General features: G+C 41.5%; 1 pseudogene; it reads left to right on the top strand.

Annotated features, from left to right (window-relative positions):
* Positions 1-5,203: 5,203 nt before the first annotated feature.
* Positions 5,204-7,842, top strand: LOC118590804 (annotated as a pseudogene).
* The last annotated feature ends 7,735 nt before the right edge of the window (positions 7,843-15,577 follow it).

The raw sequence follows: 15,577 nt of genomic DNA, 5'->3' as shown, positions 1-15,577 counted from the left end.
ATAAACACATACATATAAGAATAATTAATGAAGAAAGGGCCTATGAATTTGAAAGTGTTCAAGGAGGGGTTGTGGGAGAGTTGGGAGGGAGGAAAAGGAGGACGTAGATGTTGTAATTATACTAAAATCTCAAAAAAAGATAAAGAATCATTTAAGAAGTTCCAATTACACCCCAATTAATTTGGTATGTATTTCCATGTGTGCATGAACACATATACAGACACACAACTAATAAAAATATAAGAACTATTCCATTACAACCCTAATGGTAGAAACTTGAACTTTAAGGACTTGACATCAAGTCTCCATTTTGATGAATGGTGGATTTCATTATGTGGTCCTGTTTAGAAGTAGTTTGAACTTCTACTTGATAGTCACTATGCTTGAAACCTTATGAGTGAGTTAGGTTTTGCAAAGCCTATGTATTTACTGGACTTTAACAAAATTGCATGATTCTGTACGACTTGGGCATCAGCAGGAAGCAACCCTTGGGAGCGAAGGCATCACAGCCGGGAATAATTAGGCCTGATTAGTTTGCTGCTGAGAAGAACCAAACTGGAAAGAAACTTGTCTTGGCATGGGGGAGCGGAATTCCAAGCCGCAGTCCCCAGCATGTCCCAGTAGATTCTACTTCTCCAAGGGGCTGGGGGAGTGTCAAATGCTTGGAAGTTTTCTCTGCTTATTAATGCCTGCATAAACGCTGCAGTGGACCCCTCTGGTGTTGATTAGAAGCTCAAGAAAATTGACTCAACTTTTCTTAGCATATACTTTGAAACATTTTCATATATCCTAAGGATTACTTCAAATTTTCATTTGATTTTATATAGAGAATATTGATAGTTTAATAATTTCTACTCACTTCACAGAGATTAGGATAGCTGCGGTTTCTGAGAACTTGGCAAAGCACACAAATATTAGTTCCTCTAAAAAAACCTTTCATATCATAGGGCATAAGATTGGCTTGAATTATCCTTTAGAAGCTTTATAAGAGGGCAGTGGGAATTTAAACAAGTGATATGCACACATATCATCCATCATTCCTGAAGCTGCCATCTTCGATAAAGAGTTGGTGTCTAAAGAGCCAGATACGCTGTGCTTAATAAAGCAAAGTCAATGAAATAAAGTGATAATTGAATGCATAGCTGTTATTGGCTTCTTTTTTATATTTGAGTTAGAGATATTAACTGGAAACATTTCTTTCAAATAGGATATTAGATCACTAACAAATTACGCATATAAATTAAACATGACGCTGTTCTAGACTTTTAAAAATCTATCAGATTGCTTATTTTCAATTCTCTGTCAGTGGGTGCTCACATTTGTTGCTTTATTATAGATGCCCTAGTTAGCATATTAAACCTTCTGCAGCAGAAACAGTGTGACTTGGTAACATGAGGTTATTGGGCAATAATGATAAGAATTTGATTTTTCCCTCTAAGCAAGTAAGTTATTTTTATTGTTATTTAAAAATTTTGTTTTATTTATGTGTGCGTGCACGCATGTGCACATGTACAGGCACAAGCATACCCCAGGGAGCTTTTGGGGGTAAAAAGAACTTTCAGGAGTCAGTTTTCCTGTCATAGGTTCAGGGAAAACAAACTCAGGTTATCGGGCTCAACTGAAAGGTATCTTTACAGGATGAGCCTTCTTGCCAGCCTGAAATGAATTCTTTTAACATGTAACGATCTAACATGATGATCTTCTACAGCAGGATTTGTTACAATAGCTCTTCTTTCCTGCTCCTTCATCCCTGTCTCTTTCCTCTCTCCTTCTCTAACTCCCCCTTTCTCTTCTCTTTCCCCTCTCCTCTCCTCCTCTTCATCTCTTTCTCTTTGAGGTATACTGAAAATATCACATATGAAGAGTAAAATCAAAATTGTTTTCTGAAATATACTCTAAGTATGTCACTGTGAAGAACCAATGGTTCATAGATGGAAAGACAGACGGAGCATGTTAACTAGAAGAGATGAAGGCTGTTAGGATGAGAAATGCTGTCTTGGGTTTGTCTCCATACACTAGTATAACTGTGTAACCTCAGTTACAGTAACTCATTTCAATGCTTCACCTGCTTTTGGGAAAGGTGGTGCCACTTCATCATAAAATCTTATCAAGTATTATAATTAATTTCTAGTTTGTGCCAGTTATTATCACAATTGTGACAAGTTCTGGTTCAAATTTAGTGGTCACTGGCTGAGGATGATTGGTTGCTTATTCAAAATTGTTTTTCTGTTTACCAAACCTGTAGTTCTGAACTTTTTGTTTCTTAAGTTCAATGGAATCTTCAAGAAAAGAGAACATGTTTTAACACAACAGACATCAAATCTTTGTTTTTCTTCTAAGTTGAGAATGGTTATATTTGGATGTATTACATATTACCATGTATTGTAAGACACAGACAGTTCACACAAATAGCAGCATGCATGAATTTCAGATCTCTAAGCTAAGTTTAATAAAAGAAGCCAGATTGAAAGTATGATCGCATTCATAGAACATTCTGGGAGAGTCGGGATCACAATCACATCAGTCAGATCCATAGCTGCTAAGGGATGTGGAATTGGGAGTAGACTTCCAAGGTCCTGAGGGAAGTTGGAGGTGATAGAATTATTCCTATCTCAGTCATTGTCAGAACTCAGATTATACCTTAGTATTTCTTAAAAAAAAAAAAAAAAAAAAAAAAAAAAAAAAAGAATTGTACTTCCTGTTGACTTTACTGTTCCCACATGTGTAGACTCTCACTTGCAGATCAATGCCACTGACCCAGGCTCTTTTTGTCTTATATGTTTGGAAATTTTGAACAAGAAAGGAACAAGATGGAGAGATGGTGTTGGTGTTGGCAGCTCTTGAATGCCGGAAGCTTGTGGGCCAGGCTTGCAAAGCAGAGGCTTACAGATCCAGGCTTTGAGAACCAGTGCCTTACTGTTTCAAGCTTTCAAAGTGGGTGATCTATAGCTGCAGGTGCTTGGATCAGAGCTGATGGCTTGGGACTTCGAGTTCCGTTGACTCAGCACGCAGCAGCTACTCTGTAACTCGAGTCTTCAGATTTGAAGCCCTCAGCTCTTCGACCTTGGTGGTTTGCAGAAACTCTGCCAAAGACCAGAGCTTGCAGTTCTCACCTTCGGCTCCTAAGATCACTCATCTGCACACTCTGGGCTTTCTATAATACCTGCTCCTTGCTGCTCTGTGGACCTGGTATTCAGCCATCTTGCTGCTGGGTGGGTCTGTGGCTAAAAGACCCACAAGCTCCTCTGTTTGTCATCTTTCTTTCTTCCTAAAGTGATTTTTATTTTTATTTGTGTGTGTGTGTGTGTGTGTGTGTGTGTGTGTGTGTGCGTGCGCGCGCGCGCGTGCGCTCACATGTGTGTGAGTGGCTGTAGAGGACAGAGGAAGGAGCTGGACCTCTTGAAGATGGAGTTACAGGCATTTATACTGCAATCTGCATGACATTCTCCACAGACAAGGTTTCTCTGTGTAGTTTTGGAGCCTGTCCTGGATCTTGCTCTATAGACCAGGCTGGCCTCTAACTCACAGAGATTTGCCTGGCTCTACCTCCTGAGTGCTGGGATTAAAGGCGCGTGCCACCGCTGCCTGGCAAGTACTCTTAATTGCTAAGCCATCTCTCCATCTCTCTAGTCCCTGCTCCCTGTTCTTCATGCCACCAGCTCAACCAGCTCTCCCCACAGGAAAAGTCAGAGTTGGTGAGGGAAAACCATTTGGGAGAAGCTTTCATTGGCACCCAGTAGTGTAACATCAGGAATAGTACACAGGAAGGAAGACTAGAGTGGCTAAAAAGACCAAAAAGACTCTCAGGCTGCTTGCCCAGCTAGAATAAAGGGCCATGGCTCGGATGTGTCCAGTTTCTGTTTCCGCCATCACAGCCTTGCATGGCTGCGGTGTTTCCATCCCCCAGTCATGAACTTCTGTTAAGTCACCAGGGAAATGCTCCTTTGGGTCTCAGTGAGAATCAGTAACTATAAGAAGGGTGAGGTCATGGAGAGATCACTGAAGGTTTTCAAGGCAGGTGGTCTCTCCCAGGAGTTGATTATAAACTGTCTGGGGCAACCTTGACTGGACCAAGGCCTCCTGTAGCAGAAGTGGCTTCAGGAGTGACAATGATTTTAATGGTCTTCGTAGCTAGTTTTGGGGCAGCTTTGATGACAGTCCAGCCAGTTTTCTGCTCAAGACAATCAGGCATAAGGAAATGGTATGACCATTGTCTATCAGATGGTAGATCACTTAAAAGGGAAAACATCAAAAGGGGCTTAGAATAAATATCCATCATGGAATTAACATTCCCAACAGGACTTAAAAGTGCCTAGCTCCTAGCTGAAGATCCTAAAGGAGTGTTGGTCCTTCTGATCTGACAGGCCTACTTACTTATCATCCTGCTACAGTGACACATGTTTTGGTCCTCATGCCTCTCTATAAAAGGGGCAGGAGAGTTTGCCTTAGCCTGGGACTGTAGTGTGCCATGGAGATCAGTGCTCACTTAGTATGTGGCAAGAACATCCCCACTCATGTACCAAAGTCACTGAAGGAGCAGATATGTATCAGCTAAAATCCACATGCTAGAGCGACACGCCTGTGCTCCTTTCCTGTAAAGAATACTGGGTCTTTAATTCATCATTGAAGAGAAAACACATTGAAGTGACTACTTTTTCTTACCTTGCTGTTGTGTGTGACTAAAGACAGTATAGTCTGGTATGCTGTCATGATGAATGGTTGGGGGTTGACTTGCCCACATCTAGGGAGTGTGAAAGTCAACATCAGTCACTAGCCATCTGTGAGCACATGAGTCACGGGTCCTCCAAGCTAGCCTTATTCAGTAAGATTGTCAGCATGTCAATCATTCTAACACTTGACTTTTTCTTACCTGATCTTGGAAAGGAAAAAAAAGGACACTGTTCATAGGTCCACTGCCACCTATTCATATAACGTCACTGCACAGAAGTACCGAGTAAATTACTATGTGTCTCCCAGGCTTCATTTCCTGCATCACACACTTCCTGAGTGTATTTAACCCAGACCCTGGAGCTCAAAGTAACACTGCTGTACTGAACTTTCTAAAGTCAGCTAGGTAGGTAGGTAGGTGTTAAAGCCGGCACCATTTCCGTCTCACTGTACAGCAGTGGTTTTTGTATTTTTCCTGTACCTTTGAATGTAACAGGTCAAGGTTCCATACCAGTGGTGTCCACCCTGTAACCCCATGTCGAGCTCTCTAATTGTGTCACTGACAGCCAATCTCAGTCCTTCCTGTACTGCAGTGTGTGCTCTGTACACGGTGAAAACGAACCCTTCAGTGTTAGTTGGAAAGAAGTGTTCTCTTTGAAGCGTCAAACCACATTTTTTTTTTAAGGAAGAGAGTCTTTATTTTGTGGGATAATGGAGGTGTCATAACATGGAACATTATCAGATCTTTTTTGTCAGTGACTTCAAACGCTAAACACGTTACCACATATACTTTGAAGTTGAAACTTCTTGTTTTAAAATGCTCTTGATGGCAGTGTGACATTACAGAGGTGTACTGGCCTCTGAAAAGAATTAAGTTGGCAATTTATTCCCCTCCACCTTTTCCTAGCATCCTCCAGCTCTACTCTGCTGTCATGTTTCTTCTTTAGCAGATACAATTTCCACGATTTCTGAAGCTAGGTGAGTAGTCTAAAGAATATAAAAGCAATATCATTAAAGTGTCAGTAGGTATTTATTATGTTAATTCCCCATCCAGTTCTAAGTGGTTGACTCCATTTTCATACACAGCTGCATGTCCTGCTGTTTACAAAAAGACCTTAGCAGCTTAGCCCAAGTCCTGTCAACCAGGCACCGGGCAGTGGGGCAGTGGGGCAGTGGGGCAGTGGGGCAGTGGGGCAGTGGGGGAGTGGGGCAGTGGGGCAGTGGGGCAGTGGGGCAGTGGGGCAGTGGGGGAGTGGGGCAGTGGGGCAGTGGGGCACCAGGCAGTGGGGCAGTGGGGTCCCGATGGTAGGAGGGACGTGGGGATCACAGAGCTCCTCTGACAACACTACATGAATGAGTTCTTACTTTTTAACTACAGGCTTTGGAACTTAACTGTGACTTAGTTACTGTCTTAGGTCCTTCATGCTCATTAAACGTGAGAAGATTTGGACTATTTGATGGGAGTTGCTGTGTCGTGTTTTAATTTGGATGGGAATTTCGTTCAACAGACATTCTTTAAGCATCAATTGTGAATAGTAATAGTAAATATGCACACAGTGTTAGAAGTTGTCTAATTATTTCTGTGTATCAAGGCATATTAATCCTTGTGCTATGGGACAATAATATTTATTACTAATATGCCCATTTACACACGAAGAAATTTAGACTTGGAGGGCAGTACAACCTGAGTAACATGCTTGGTGAGTGGTGGCCTAAGGCTTGCAGGTTTACATTTGTCTCAAGCTGGCTAATAGGATTAGTGCTGAAAGAGATGGCCCCACGCTGCCTGGTCCCCTTCACTGAGTTCATCACACCCAGCAGAAGCAGTGCCAGCATGTGTAACAAACTGCCCTACAAAGCCAGGGACATCAGACTGCTAGCTGGGAATGAAAGGCCTTGGATACAGCCAAGAATGAGAGGCCAGGTTTGGCACCCATGCAGCAAGCCACCGAAGGTCAGTCACATTGCTGGCTGCCTTCACCTGACCGTGGAGGCTGCTATCCTCATTAAGACTCCCATGGCCCTGAGTGCTGAGGTGCAGTGGTCCAGCTGCAACATCTCTACCCAGGACCAAGCTGTGGCTGCTATTGTCAAGGCTGGCATTCTAGTGTATGCCTGGAAAGATGAGACAGATGAGGAGTATCTGTAGTACATTGAGCAAACATTGTACTTCAAAGCTGGACCCCTCAACATAATTCCGGATGATGGTGGTGACTCTACTAACCTCACCCATGCCAAATACCCACAGCTTCTGTCAGGCATCTGAAGCATCTCTGAGGAGACCACAATTGGGGTCCACAACCTCTACAAGATAATAGCCAATTGGATACTGAAGATGCCTGCAATCAGCATCAACCATTCCATTACCGACAGAAAGTCTGACAACTGCTAGGGTTGCTGGGAGTTCCTGATAGATGGTATCAAACTGGCCATAGATATGATCATTGTGAGCAAGGTGACAGTGATAGCAGACCATGGTGATGTGGGCAAGGGCTATGCCCAGGCCCTGAAGGGTTCCAGGACCCAAGTCACCATCACCAAGACTGACCCCATCAATGCACTGCATGCAAGCTTCCCTGGAGAGCTATTAGGTGACCACTGTGGACAAGACCTGTAAGGAGGGCAACATCTTTGTCCCCACTACAGGTTCTGTTGATATCACCCTTGGCTCGAACTTTCAACATGAAGAATGGTGCTGTTGTGTGTGACCCAGGACACTTCAAAGTGAAGATCAGTGTGAAGTGATTCAATGAGAATGTTGTGGAGACGGCGACACCCAGTCCCAGGTGGACTGCTCCTGGCTGAAGAGTGGGCACAGAATCATCCTGTTGTCCGAAGGCTGGCTGGTCAACCTGGGCTGTGCCATGGGCCACCCTAGCTTCATGGTGAGCAACTCCTTCACAGACCAGCGGATGGCACAGATTAAGCTGTGGACCCACTCAGATAAACACCCATTGGGGTTCACTTTCTGCCTAGGAAGCTGGATGAGCTGTGGACCCACTCAGATAAACACCCATTGGGGTTCACTTCCTGCCTAGGAAGCTGGATGAGGCAGAAGTCAAAGCCTACCTGGGCAAGCTGAATGTGAAGCTGATCAAGTTGGCTGAGGAGCAGGCCCCATACCTGATTATATCCAGTGATGGTCCCTTCAAGAGTGATCATTACTGCTACTGAGAGCCAGGACTGCCCTTCACCTTCCAACTGCCATCCTTATTCCAGGCCCCACCTCTCTTTCTCAAGAGCAAATGTCACCAACTTTGCAGTTGCTTTGCCAGTGTTTTCTCTAGAGGGGCTGGACACTCTGTGTTTGGCCTCTGTTGTATCCCACATACTGTTCAGGTGGGGAACCGAGAGTTCCCAGTCAAGAGATGCATGAGGGCCATCCACAGGGGACATGAGCTTGGGAATAGTGCAAGTCCTGAGGCTGGATGTTGCTAGTGAAGGTCACAAGCCCATGTTTACCATCCAGGCCTTCATTTGGTCTTTATATCCATGTGCTTGGTTTACAGATCTGCTGGTTTCTCAGTCTGGGACCTGAGAAAGAGCTGGGCCAAAGGGCGGGAACTATTGGAGTTTGAAGGTTCCTCAGAGCTTGGCTTATTTACTCTTGGGCTGTCTTTTCAATTGCAGAATACAGAGGTTGGTACCTTTGGTCCCTATTTCACAGGGGTTAGAGCAGATTAAGAGATAATCAAGAGAGGACAAGTGACAGCTAGAGGTTTAAAGGGTCAGAAAAACAAATAGGCAAAGGTCCGTCACGATTGTGTAATTGATGGTTCCTATCACAAGCCTGGGTCACAAAGAGATTCATTTCGTTTCTATTATTTATCTCTTGTTTAGAATGTCAACAAAGGATGGTGGATTAAATATAATTTCTAGTGCCTAAAGAAAAAAGAAACCTCAAGATTCATTTCAAAGCAGTTTTATCTGTATAAGAAAGGTAAGAAACATCTGAAATTTCTGGAGAGTGCCTCCAATGAGTAATTGCTTTTCATGTGCTACCATTTATTCATATTTTAATTTCCCCCATACTCTAACAAAAAATGTTACTTCTTATGTAGGTATAAACAAATATTACAGAAATAGAATGTGTAGGCTTATCACAGGACAGTATAACATTTCTACATTTTAATTTATAAGTGATTAAAAATCTATTAATAGTGGCCTAGTTCTGTTGGAAAAGAATCTTTATAAATTAGTTGCTATTCAAACCAATTAAGACATGCAATGATTTGATATCCTTTAAACACATTAATGCAATCCATTTGAATTTTATCACTAAGAGTGTTTTAGTGTGCGTTATATTCTTACTTTTAGTCACTTAGACTTGTCTAAACATCTTAAACTAGTATTTATCAATATGTCACAATTAGCCAGGTCACAGGCAAGCCTCATGCATTATTCTTTATGATAGATACCAGCTTAGAGTAAGAACTCATCTATAGACTTTCTGCTTGCTTATTAATAAGGCTTTGAAAATTATAACCATCACATACCCCAGGAAATAATTTAGATAGATAGACTTATCCAACTGTCTTCCTGAAACAGTTGTTTACATCTGGACTATTTTCTGAAGGTGTCAAAAGAATGAGATTATTCTTTCACTTAATTTATTCTAAACTGAGATATAACTTAGAAATTAAAGCAGGAAAAATATCTTTTCCTCTCAACAAACAGACAAAATGGACCATGGAAGGCATTTCTGCCTCACTATTTCCCACAGCTTTGCTGATCTGAATAAATACCCTCCCTACATTTCTGTTTTAAAATATGACTTTCTTAAATGGTAAACATCCTCAAAACTGATGGTTTGTGTGACACTGGGTTCCTTGCTGGAGGTTTGGAGGAAAGGAAAGTGGTCTGTATTCTCTCTTTCCTATTTTTAAAGTCAGGTTTTCAATGGATATAAACTTTCTAATGATCTTGCAACATTAACATCAACTCATGTTGGTTAATTATGTTAAAACCTTTTAGCTTTTTGATACAATTGCAACAATTATCTGAGAAAATCAAAAGACTAAGCTTGTATATTGTAGAATTGTGATGGGTTTTTAAATAATCCTGAAGGAGAATAAGTAGCATTGTGGACGGGTTCTCACTTATTTAGAACTTTGGCATCTGGGGCTGAGTCCTGAGCTTCCAGGAGTCAGCTGAATGGCTCTGTGAGAGCCTTCTAAATTCGTCCAACTTGGTCACCTCACTTATCAAAGCCAAAGGCTGAAATAGGGAGATAAGGAATCATGTCTTTCTGGTCTCGTTTCCATCCATTGCTCTGATTTTACAGAGATCCTTGTTCTCTAGAGGAGACATGAGAGATGACTCATTTCTGAATGTCCCCCGCCCCCACCCCGCTTGTGAAAATGGCTATGAGCAAGTACACTAGCTCGCTGAGCACTGGTCACTCTCCCAGCCCTGTATTTCTAGGAGAGACCTGGCATGGAACACCCCACTCCTTATCCTTCACAGCCTCAATGCACGCCTAACAGGCAAAGTGACTTCATCCCAGCCCACAGGTTTGTAATCTCTTACCTCAGAATTTCAAAGATGCCCAAGAAAACAAATGAATTCTTTCCTGGGGCATTGTTCTTCAGAAAATTTTCATGGGGCTGAAAATGAATGATATGAATTCCCAGTTGATCACAAAACATCGATCTGACATGAATTTCAAACATGAGTACTTACTTATAACAATTTTTTTATTATTGTTACATGTTAAATTTCATTTTCTAATACCTGTTGTGTGGTTGCTGATTTAAATGTGGGATGCCATGAGATGGGAATTTGAACAGAAGAGCTGTATGAGTATATAACAAGGAAAAATACATAGATGAGTGGGGATGGGAAAGAAAAGAGAAAGTGAAGGGCAGGGGAGAAACCTGAGGTAACTTACTGTGCCCATTCAGCCCATAGGAAACACCCTGTTCAAGTTCAGCCCAGCAGCGTGTATGTAGGGGCAGTGTGTGTCACACCTCACATTTGTCCCTCCCAAAGATGAAGAACCTGAAATATTTATAGACCAACACTATCAGCCATTAACTGGTTGCTGTTAGGGATGGGAGATGGATGTTTTTAGTCACACTTTTTTCTTTTCCAGTGCATAGACAAAGGGATTCGGGCAGATGGAGGAGAATCTCCAACAAAGACTGTAGACAGTGGCTTTGGAAATTACAGTGAAGGAAATGAGCCAAGAGATGTAGGCAGGACGGCATGGGCAGAGTCCTGACCAGGTCTGCTGCAGACCATTCGGAACTGTATCTTCTGAGCATCACAGAGCTGATGAAATAATACTTAGTGAGGTTTTTTTTTTTTTTTTTTTTTTTTTAAGAAAAAAAAACAGTGTAGACCTCTTAACCTGTTTTATAGATAAGCTTTTGTATTAGCAGGAAACAGATGGCATGCCCCACTGTGTAATTTGAGGAGAGTTGAATAAAAGGGACATTTTCTAAGGCAGGCAGAGAGTGAAGGCTCCCAAGCAATCAGTGTGGTATGGAGGTAGGACGTGCCCATCCCTAGGTTAGAAGGAGAGAGGGCGAAATGCCTGTGACCAGAGTCCTTTCTCTGTCGGTGGGAAAGGATGTTCGTGTGGAATGACTGCTCCATCTCTCCCCACACCGTTCCCCTGTGTCTGCCAGGTCTGCTGTCAGGCAGACAGAGCACAGGAGCAATGGGGAGGCCCTAGCTTTGATTCCTATTGGAGACTCGGCAGACATGGCAGGGTCAGGAAAAGGACAGGGGGACAGAGGGGCAGATGGAAGTTAAGCACAGGGTGACTGAGGAATAGTGAAATGATTTTCAAGTAAGTGAAATTGCCTTAGACTACGCAGAAGGCATTTCCATCATTTCCCCCTTCAGGAAGATAACACAGAAACCTTTCTATAGTAGCTTAAGCAGTGAAAATACATCCCCCAGGCCTGAGCTGCTTTTGTGGAGATACTGCCACACTTACTAAGAGAAAGCAAGTCCTGGGGAGCTATTTCCTGTCACCTGGAAACATAGTGTACCCCAATGACTTAGATCTAGCTTTGGCTCTGCTGTTGCATGTGGATTTCGCAGTGCTTGAGCTCTATGGTCCTTTTCTCACTATACATGTTTCTTCCTGCTGGTTGCATAGATATATGACCAGAAAAACATATTTTTTCCTTTTTCTTCAAACTTAGCTTCAATTTATCTAATTATACAACACATACTTGTTATAAATAATGCCAACACCAATTTTAAAAAAAGATAGTGAAATTATATTTAGTCTATAACACAGAAACAAAAATTGCCACACTGTTTTATGTCCAGCCTGTTGTTTTCCAATTCACACACGTGTATGCATGTGGACTTACTTATAAAAATGAAATAATTCATAAAATAATTTATATTCCTTTAAAATTTTATTGACGTTCTTTGAGATTTGGTTAGTATATCTAGATAACATGATTGTCGTTATGAATTTCTCTCTGTGTGTGAGTGCTTTTTATTTGGATAGTATGTCTAGATAACATGATTATCACTGTGAGTGAATCTCTCTCTGTTGCTCTGTATGCTTGTATGTACAATATATTAATGTGTGTGGAAGCCAGGATTACCTTTGGATGTTATATCTTAGAAGCTGCCCATCTGTGTTTTGGGTAAGAGTTTCTCACACAGCTTAGCAATTGTGTAGTAATTTTCTCTATAAACCTCTGTCTTGGAAGGAAGCTCTTTATGATGTTGGATGCAAGGGGAAATATTCCATCCTGCAGGGAAACCCATTAAGCTCAGGAAGTAAACAAGCCAAAAGCTTTACCAAGTCCTTAAAACCGATCAGATACCCTAGGTCATTTCTTTTTCAAGTATATATATATATATATATATATATATATATATGTATGTATGTATGTATGTATGTATGTATGTATGTATGTAAGTATGTATGTATATATTTAGCTGGAGTTTTCCTGTCTGGCCCACAGTCAGGACAAATGTCTCTCACCTGCCAGTCCCACAGCCACTCAGACCCAACCAAGTAAACACACAGAGACTTATATTACTTACAAACTGTATGGCCATGGCAGACTTCTTGTTAACTGTTCTTATATCTTACATTAACCAATTTCTATTAATCTATAAGTTGTCATGCAGCTCATGGTTTACCGGTATCTTAACATGTTGCTTCTCATCATGGTGGCTGGCAGCATCTCTCTGCCTCAGCCTTTCACTTCCCAGAATTTTCTTTTCTGTTTGCCCCACCTGTGCTTCCTACCTGGCTACTTTCTCTTAGCCATTTGGGCAAGAAACTGTTCTTTCCTGTACTGATTGATCAACTGGACATGTAGGACCCATAGGAAGGTGACCACTGAACTTTGCTTGACAAAATGGTCCTTCAGGTTCCTGCTTCGCAGAGGAAACTGCCAGACATTCTACAGGACACTAAGAGAAATGACCGAAAGACTCTAGCCCTGTGGGCTGAAGACAGATGCCTCAACTTTACAGAAAAAACATTAGGTGACTGTCCAGGCTGCCAGCTATCTCTGTCTACTGTCGCAAGACTCCTGAAAGTTGCTTGAATCCTTCTTCCACTTCTCAGGTAATATTATATCCTTCTGGGGCCTTTGATGTGGTTAAAGACTAAATTGTTATAACTTCCTCAGTTATGATAAAAGATAAGTTAGACATGAAACCTTAGACTCACAAATATAGGATAGATAGGCTATCTTTTTTAATTTTGCCAAATACAAATAGACTAGATATTATAAATAGACTAGATATTGTAACTGTGATTCTTGCTAGATAACTGTTTTGTTATATGTAATTTTACTATGTGAAAGTTAATACCTTCCTTTTTTTTTTTAAAGGGGGAAGTGCTGTGGATATCGCTCTGTATAAATAAAATGTTGATTGGCCAGTATCCAGGTAGGAAGTATAGGTGGGACAAGCAGAAAAGAAAACTCTGGGAAGTGAAAGGCTGAGGCAGAGAGATGCTGCCAGCTGCCATGATGAGAAGCAATGTGTTAAGATACCGGTAAGCAATGAGCTGCATGACAACTTATAGATGAATAGAAATGGGTTAATTTAAGATATAAGAACTAGATAACAAGATGCCTGCTGTGGCCATACAGTTTGTAAGTAATATAAAAGTCTCTGTGTGTTTACTCTGTTGGGTCTGAGTGGCTGTGGGACTGGCGGGTGAGAGAGATTTGACATGAATGTGGGCCAGGCAGGACTGGAGAAAACTCCAGCTATCTCTATCTCTATCTCTATCTATCTATCTATCTATCTATCTATCTATCTATCTATCTATCTATCTATCTGCAGTAAGGATAGCTGAGCAATACTCTCAGGCCAACCAACCCACACCAAAGAGAACGAGACCGGCTAAGCTGCCCTGAACACTTTCAGACCAACTGAGATACCAGAAATAACACTGTCTAACCTGTTTAGCTACTTTCAGATTGTCTGCTACGTTCCAGATTCCTAGTTTTCCTGAGTGTCACACGTGTTAGGGTAGGCTTTAGTCATACAGCTGTCTTTGAGTCACTTTGCTCATGTAAGTAACCCCTCACCCACATTGCTCTAAGTAACCCAAAATAAACTTCATTAGTTCATCAATTGGACTTCAGTGTTATTTATCTGTACTTTGGTTTGTTATTATTCCCTATCTGTGGTGAACAGATACTTGTTCTTGTCTCCTGAGGAAAACTGTCAAACAACAGCAATTAGTCTGGGCTGACAGGCAACAGTGAACTCTGGAGCACCCTGTGTCCTTCTATGCAGTGCTGGGATTGCAAGTGTGCACCACTATGCCTGGATTCTTATGTGGGTTCTGAGGAATCAAACTGTGGTCTCTGTGCTTGAAGAACAAGCACGTTACAGACCAAGGAATCTACCAGCCCATCACTGTAAGCTTTACAGCATAAGAATGATAAATAAATAGTTTATAAGGTTTGATGAATTCTACAATATTGAACATGCAGATGATGTGTAGCTTTTTGGAAGTCTTTGCTACTGTGAATAATGTGGCTATGTTCTTGTACATGTTTTTAAATTTTATTTTTGATTTTCTTAGTCTAATTCTTCAGTACCAATGGAAAGTTCTCATTCATGGAATTTTGTTTATTTCTTACAACTTCAAGTGTGTTTGCTGAATGCAATTTCCAAATATTCATTTTAATAGACTGAAACTTATTTGATGTGCTAAAATGTTAAATACTCCAATGGGAATATTCCCACTGATATTTATTGATTTCTTCTGCATAAAATAAGTAGAAAATGACTGTGGCTATTATCAATGAGAATGGACTCGGCTCTCTGATGCTCTGGTTTTTAGGACCCAAGGTCAGGTTGACAATGCAGTCCTGAGAACTGCCTGAGTGGGAACATAGCAGGTGAACGGTAACCAGGAAAGTCCTTTGTGTTCTTGAAGTTTTCTCTGTTGCTTACAAGTCCTACTGAAGCCTCTCCTTTTCACTATTTGGTCCATAGAATAATACTGAGAGTTCCCTGTTCCAATTCCTATGTTCCTCAGGAAAGGCCCGATAGGATGACTGAGGAGTCATAGGCTCACTTGTGCTATCACCTTATTTTTCAACATGGATTCTAATTCAATAATATGTTATAAACATGGTTACAAGACCCTGGGGATATCAGTCACACTCCCCTGCAGGCCTCAGGCTCAGAAGTTATTGGCTAACACAAAACTGTTTTCTTTTAGGAGAGAAAAGAACATAAAGTTGGGTGAGTAGGGAGGGGGCAGGATCTGGGAGGGATTGGGGGAGGGAAAGGAGCATGATCAAAATACATTTTATGAAAAACTTGAAAAATGAAATTATGAATCCATGTTCACAAAAAACTTTATTGTCATAACCATGTGGCTCCTGACAGTTCCATACAAGTAGGTGGTTGGTTAGTCTGACCCAAAGTCAACAACAGGACTGCAGACTTT

This window comes from Onychomys torridus, chromosome 9 (assembly GCF_903995425.1).
Source record: "Onychomys torridus chromosome 9, mOncTor1.1, whole genome shotgun sequence".
In the NCBI taxonomy this organism is placed as follows: Eukaryota; Metazoa; Chordata; class Mammalia; order Rodentia; family Cricetidae; genus Onychomys; species Onychomys torridus.
This window is presented reverse-complemented; position numbering and strand designations above follow the sequence as displayed.